Below are 7,631 nucleotides of genomic sequence, written 5' to 3'. Positions count from 1 at the left end.
TAGCGAGGGTGTGCTGTATTCAGTGTTTGACTTGTATGTTTAATATACCACACTCGCACATTTGTTATTTCATTTTTGTTATTTTTCACCTCCCAGAGTGTTCAACATTTAACAGAGGGTGTAAAGAAGTTTGGCTCGGAATCCAATCTCATCCCTTACAAAAAAGTACTATACTGCAAGTGCACTTGTGCCAAAATTGTCTGGTTTTAGTATCCTATTGGTCACACAATACTATCCTATTTTGACATAAGTATACTTGCAGTATACAACTTTTTGTATTATTTTTGTAAATAATGCAACGTAGTTCTCAAATATTGAGCATTTCTTGGATTGTATCTTGCTTCTCTTTTGCATACCTGCATTGTCTCTTGCTGGATATGCACCTCCAGATTCTGACAAATACTGTTAGAAAACCAGGAGCAACTTCTGCTCTGAATCAAAAAGATATAATGCTCTGCGGCTGCCCGTCTATGTGGATAACTATTGAAAAACTAGTAGAAACTAAAACACAAGTCTGGGAAAAACAAATGGAAGTCTAGAAAAAAGTATGGAATTTTGATGTTTGAAAAAGTGTATGAACCCGGATTAATGGATGAAGCTTTCATTACAGAGCACAAAATAATCTACAATACAGTGTGGCAATGGGAATAAATGTGGGGCTGGGGTGCTCTATAGATTTAGCTGGTACATCCGCGACCTGGACTGTAAACAATGTAATGTGTTTTGTCCAATTTTTAAATTAAATTCTTTTGAGAATTTTTTCTCTAGAGTGTGTGGAATGTCACGGCTTCTCACACCTGTGTCCATGGTCACCTCTGTGTTAATCTCCTAAAGGTTCAAATTAATTTCACTAAAAGCATCTGGACGGCAGACTCCCTTTCTACCGCTCTCCTCCTCTCATTCCCCCTCTACTTCCTTTCTCATTCCCCCTCTCCCCCATCCTTCCCTTCATCTCTTTCCTCTCCCTCTCTCTTCTCTTTTTCCCTCTCTTCTGTGATCCTTGATGGGAATACATATCCCACATACATAGTCAGCACTCAGTTATCCGTTACCCAGATACCTGTCAATCGCATTTTACCATCCTTTTATTAAGAATAAAATCAATCCCCATTGAGACAGATAATGTAACAAATTAATACACTTGCCCGTCACGCGCGATTTCCGACTCTGTCACCAGTTTTCTAATTATTATTATAATTATTAGTTGTTTATTTAGCAGACGCCTTTATCCAAGGCGACTTACAGAGACTAGGGTGTGTGAACTATGCATCAGCTGCAGAGTCACTTACAATTACGTCTCACCCGAAAGATGGAGCACAAGGAGGTTAAGTGACTTGCTCAGGGTCACACAATGAGTCAGTGGCTGAGGTGGGATTTGAACCGGGGACCTTCTAGTTACAAGCCCTTTTCTTTAACCACTGGACCAGCCTCTAATACAAAGCCCACCTCTTCAATGTTACAATTTATCTGAATATCTGTCACAACCCACATTTAAAAAAAAATGATGACAATGCAGCCAAAACAAAGCGAGTGAAGCAAGCTACGGTATTGTAACAGTTAATCAATAGACAGGTTTAGATACTGTGATGTGTTTTTTTTTTTTGTAATTACTGTTAGGGCCTTACTCTATATGCTATAGTTTTCAGTACTGACTTTGGATACTGTTTTAATTCTGGAAACCGGAGGTTTTTTAATTGTTTGGTTTTGCTAAATTGGAGGGAGGGAGGGAGGGCAGGGGTTAGGAGAGTTATTTTAAGGTTGGGGTGGAGGGATTAGAAGAGTTATTTTAAGGTTGGGGTGGAGGGAGGGAGGGGAGGGTTTAGGAGAGTTATTTTAAGGTTGTGGTGGTGGGAGGGGAGGGGTTAGGAGAGTTATTTTCTTTCTTTCTAATATTATATAGATGAATTGTCTTTATTATGTATGAGATATATTCTCCCTGTGTTGTCATTAATTTGTATATATTGTATATGTGTGTATGTCGGATTTTAACTGAAACCTCTGAGCCCTCATCATTTCATTCTGCAATGAATTCTCATCCTCAGCACTTTCATTTCTATGCACTTTAGAATTTGGTCTTCCATATTATTTTTTTTATTCTAAATCCACAAGCGTTTGTCCCGGATGACCACTCCCGTGATGATCGCCGCTGCCATGACAACCTATGACATCACCTGCACGTTCCGTATACTTCAGAACACTTTGAGTCATTTTTTGTAAGGCAGTATTAACGCTTTATTTTTTTCACAAAATAACATCAATACGATTATCAGCTCAGCTGCTAGTGTGTACTAAACACAAGCTCAAATATTCCAGTTCCACTCCAGTCTCTGGTAATGCAGCACTATTCCAGTTCCACTCCAGTCTCTGGTAATGCAGCACTATTCCAGTTCCACTCCAGTCTATGGTAATGCAGCGCTATTCCAGTTCCACTCCAGTCTCTGGTAATGCAGCACTATTCCAGTTCCACTCCAGTGTGCTGCACACGGCTGGAGAGCTCAATCCCCTCTGCTGACTGCTCCTGATCCTGATCCGAGGTTTTCCTGAGACAGACGTCAGAGACACACAAGGAGGGCTCAGAGTTTAACTGCAGCAATAACAGAAGCTTTAAAGGATGATGACACTTCTAGGCTTCAGAGGAATCAAGTCCCATTGAAATCACAGAGTGCATTTCAGGGTAAGGAGCAGCTGTGTATCAACTGTAAAAACACTCTGTGGAGACAGCAGCTTTCTGACATTACTGACAAAGGGTTATTATTAATACTCTAGATTGAAGAATCAAAGAATAAAGATTATGAGTCAAATATGTCAAAGCCTTAGATCTTTATCATCTGGAAACCAAAAAGCCAAATTAACCCCGTTTATTATTATTATTATTATTATTATTTATTTCTTAGCAGATGCCCTTATCCAGGGCGACTTACAATCGCAAGCAAATACAAATACATTCAAGTGTTACAATATAAGTCATACAATAAGAGCAAGAAATACAATATTTTTTTCAAGTGTGACAAACCACAATTCAATAATACAGCAGATAATAGTGAAAGTTACATCAGGATATGATTAAATAGTGATAGTTACATCAGGATATGATTAAGTACAAAATACTACAGGTTAAACACTTGGCAGATTACAATATTCTGAAGTACAGGATTAAATGCAGTAAAATAGGGGCAAGATAAGAGCAAAATAAAGCATATTTAAATGAAGGGTGATAGTGTCCCAGGATACAACAGAGGAGTTCTACAGGTGCTGTTTGAAGAGGTGAGTCTTAAGGAGGCGCGGGAATGTGGTCAGGGACTGGGCAGTCCTGACATCTGTAGGAAGGTCGTTCCACCACTGTGGAGCAAGGGTGGAGAAGGAGCGGGCTCGGGAGGCAGGGGAGCGTAGCGGAGGTAGAGCCAGTCTTCTAGTGCAGGCGGAGCGGAGAGGTCGAGTGGGGGTGTAGGGAGAGATGAGGGTCTGGAGGTAGCTGGGTGCAGTCTGGTCAAGGCATCTGTAGGCTAGTACAAGAGTCTTGAACTGGATGCGAGCGGTGATCGGGAGCCAGTGGAGCGAGCGGAGTAGTGGAGTAGCGTGGGCGAAGCGAGGTAGAGAGAACACCAGGCGAGCAGCAGAGTTCTGGATGAGCTGGAGCGGACGGGTGGCAGACGCAGGGAGGCCAGCCAGGAGGGAGTTGCAGTAGTCTAGGCGGGAGAGTACCAGGGCCTGGACCAGGAGCTGGGTAGCATAGTTGGTGAGGAAGGGTCGGATTCTTCGGATGTTGCTCAGGAAGAATCGGCAAGTGCGTGCCAGAGTGGAGATGTGCTGGGAATAAGAGAGGCAGGGGTCCAGGGTGACTCCAAGGTTCTTAGCTGAGGAAGAGGGAGAGAGTGTGGTAGATTCCAGAGGAACAGAGATAGAGAGATCAGAGGAGGGGGAGGAGGAGGTATAGCATCTTAGGACACAGGTCTAAGTGAAGGGTAGCGTTAAGAGTTTGTAAGAGGGATTCTTAAAGAGCGAATCAGAAAGTTTCCATCTCCATTTTCAGTGCTGTAAAGGATGATGACAGGTAGAGATAGCGAGTGCTGCCCCCTGTCTGTACACATACTGGATAATACTGACTTACCTTGACTTACCACCAGCGAGACACAGGGAACCTGGAAAAAAATATACAGATTGTTCAGTTTGTTTCTTATAATTGTGTTAACAAAAATAAATACAAACTTGCAAAATGTGTATTTTGTAAACTAGCTGTGCATGTTTAATGATGAAATAATGATTCTTAATGAACGATCCCTGAGACTGGGCTGTGCTGTTTAAGAAGAAGCCTGCATGTGTGCTGTGACAGGCCAGGTGAAATGTGTGCACTGACTGGGAGTCTCACCTTGGATCCTGCAGTATTGAAGGAGCAGCAGAGTGAACACAATGAAATGAATCAGAGTGAAGCTCACTCTGTAGCCAATAGCAACAGCGCTGTGCCAGGACGCTGGGGGAAGGAAGGTACAGTATGAGTGTGTGCGAGTGACTTCCATACACCTTGACTGAGCTGATAGGGATTCAAGAACATTACCCTGCTCGCACTCGCTCTATAGGAACAGCCTTCAGCCACTCTGTCACTCGAATGGCTGTCTGCTGTAACTGCATTTTATTTGAAACATCATTTTATAAGATACTCAGTCAGGGAATCAATGTGTTTTCATTTAATTGTTTGTCAAAAAGTGGATAATAATGATTTGTTTAAAATGTAATCAAACCCATGCATGTAGCTAAAACATTAGTGGGAAATATACACCACTGAATTTGCAAGGTGTAAAAACAGTGTCTGTACTGTGCAGTATTTGTTACCAATCCATTGCATTGTAATTGCTGGTAATTCTGCAGTCTGTTTAGGCTCTATCTCTTCACACAGGAATATAATGGGTTAACATTTACAAAGAAATATAAATTTAGTGATTGCATTTCGGAAGTGGATTGTAATAATAATTCAATCCATTGTGTTGTAATTGCTGGTAATTCTGTGGTCTGTTTATTCTGTTTCTTCAAGGAATGGGAATATAATGGGATCACAAAGTGACCTATTTTACTGTGAGATCACTTTCAATCATCAAGGATAGTCATGTAGGACGGGTTTGTAATCTTACTTTGCAGTTCAATGTGTAGCTCCTGGCTGCTCTTCTTCACTCCCTGTGACTCCACAGCACACGTGTAGCTCCCAGTGTGGCTCTTCTCAGTGCTGGCTATGCTGTACAGTGCAGAGTCAGTGCTGTTAGTCACAGGCTCCCCGTCTCTCACAATGGTGTAGTGGAGTTCAGGGCGGGGGGTTTTGTTCACTGCTGCCTCACAGGTCAGGTTAAGAGCCTCTCCCTCCTTCACTGTGGCTCCTGGAGATGCTGTCAGAGTCACCCTGGAGAACAGAGCTACGAAAAGATGACATGAAGACAGGTGAGTGATTCTGAAGCTGTCTGACCAAGATATTCAAATCAATCAGAACCAGCGTCTTCCATATAGTGGGATTCCCCCAGAGCCCCCTGCTCCTTAGAGAGACAGAGGCAGTGCTGGAGTATAGAGGCTCCTTATAGAGACAGAGGCAGTGCTGGAGTATAGAGGCTCCTTAGAGAGACAGAGGCAGTGTTGGAGTATAGAGGCTCCTTAGAGACACAGAGGCAGCGCTGGAGTATAGAGGCTCCTTAGAGAGACAGAGGCAGTGCTGGAGTATAGAGGCTCCTTAGAGAGACAGAGGCAGTGCTGGAGTATAGAGGCTCCTTAGAGAGACAGAGGCAGTGCTGGAGTATAGAGGCTCCTTAGAGAGACAGAGTCAGTGCTGGAGTATAGAGGCTCCTTAGAGAGACAGAGGCAGTGCTGGAGTATAGAGGCTCCTTAGAGAGACAGAGGCAGTGTTGGAGTATAGAGGCTCCTTAGAGAGACAGAGGCAGTGCTGGAGTATAGAGGCTCCTTAGAGAGACAGAGGCAGTGCTGGAGTATAGAGGCTCCTTAGAGAGACAGAGGCAGTGTTGGAGTATAGAGGCTCCTTAGAGAGACAGAGGCAGCGCTGGAGTATAGAGGCTCCTTACAGAGACAGAGGCAGTGCTGGAGTATAGAGGCTCCTTAGAGAGACAGAGGCAGTGCTGGAGTATAGAGGCTCCTTAGAGAGACAGAGGCAGTGCTGGAGTATAGAGGCTCCTTAGAGAGACAGAGGCAGTGCTGGAGTATAGAGGCTCCTTAGAGAGACAGAGGCAGTGCTGGAGTATAAAGGCTCCTTAGAGAGACAGAGGCAGTGCTGGAGTATAGAGGCTCCTTAGAGAGACAGAGGCAGTGCTGGAGTATAGAGGCTCCTTAGAGAGACAGAGGCAGTGCTGGAGTATAAAGGCTCCTTATCATTTTGCCTGTAAAGGTAACACTAAATATTTCAGTCACGACAGGAACAAGCTATAAACAGGCTATTGAAACATCCCACAGCATCCTGCCCCCCTCCCCTCCCTAGGTTCTAAACCCTTAGATATATCTGCATTGATAATCTGCAAGTCATTCAAACACAGCTATGAAGCATAATGAGTTGAGTCCTCACTTACAACAGTGTTAGTCATGAGTTTAAGTCCCACTCAAATCATTAAATTAATATGTCTTTGTGTTTTTTTTCTTGGTATTCAAAAATCAGCAATGAGATTATTATTGTTTTTGGTATGCTTTGTCATGGTGTTCTATATATCAGATATTGCTTTGATTTTAGCTACTGTGTGGTAGAGTAGTTGAGAAACTTAGATATTTTAGTAGACAGAGAAGCACAGAGAGGAATATAATTAGAAATAGAGAATTAGAGAAATGCTGGAGGATTGAGGCTCCCAATCACCTCTAGCAGAACCAAACAGCACCCCCTACCCCGAGGCAGTACTATGGAGGATAATTTGTGCCAAAATTAAAAAAATAAATAAATAAAATTCGAAATAAAAAAATAATTAAAAAATTAAATAAATACATACAAATATAAATAAATATAAAACGAAATAAATACATAAATAAGTAGAAACTGAAATATATTTAATAATTTATCTATTTATTTATTTATTTACTTATATATTTATTTCATTTATTTCGTTTTTTATTTCTTTCTTTATTTCGTCTTTTCGTTTTGGCACAATCTTTTCACCCTTGTATTTCGAGCTACTGTCAAATCATGCTCGACGGGCGGGACAATAAGTGACTCGCTGATCTCCTATCTTTGCCTGGTAGTAGTGCGGAGAGGCGTGCAGTCAGGGCTACAGTTTCAATGCTGTGAATATTCCATACGTTACAAATGTGTGCAACATGACACATAGGAGTCTATCCTAGAAAAGATTAGGGAGCTTTTAATTCAAGTTGAATGTGGGTCGGTAAATGATTATTTTGTGTCGAGTAGATTTGCTGTTGGAAAGAATAGGGCAGATATTAGCATGTACTGATGAAAATATTGATGAAGGTGGCAGAACTAACTTGTAGATAATTCGCCATCAAATTCTACTCAGTACCAGTGATGACAGTACAGCAGAAGAGTCCGCAGCGGTAGACCAAACTGGGACGGGAAAATCTGGACGTCCCAAGATATTTTTACCCAGGGAGTCCTCTCCGCACTAGTGATGTGCAGTTCACGAACGAATCGTTCTTTTTGAACGACT

General features: G+C 42.3%; 1 protein-coding gene and 1 long non-coding RNA gene across 2 annotated transcripts in view; both read right to left on the bottom strand.

Annotated features, from left to right (window-relative positions):
• The window catches only part of LOC117424012 (butyrophilin subfamily 1 member A1-like), a 403,039-nt gene that overhangs the window by 254,404 nt on the left and 141,004 nt on the right, over nucleotides 1-7,631 (bottom strand). The gene's annotated exons all lie outside the window — the stretch shown is intronic.
• Nucleotides 4,072-5,525, bottom strand: LOC131709405 (uncharacterized). Its single transcript, XR_009311509.1, has 3 exons — nucleotides 5,124-5,525; nucleotides 4,367-4,468; nucleotides 4,072-4,139 (listed from the first exon to the last, which is right to left on the bottom strand). It is a non-coding gene; the product is annotated as an uncharacterized LOC131709405 (long non-coding RNA).

This window comes from Acipenser ruthenus, chromosome 43, assembly GCF_902713425.1.
Source record: "Acipenser ruthenus chromosome 43, fAciRut3.2 maternal haplotype, whole genome shotgun sequence".
NCBI classification, from domain to species: domain Eukaryota; kingdom Metazoa; phylum Chordata; class Actinopteri; order Acipenseriformes; family Acipenseridae; genus Acipenser; species Acipenser ruthenus.
The sequence above is the reverse complement of the archived record's forward strand: the minus strand, read 5'-3'. Positions and strand labels throughout refer to the sequence as shown.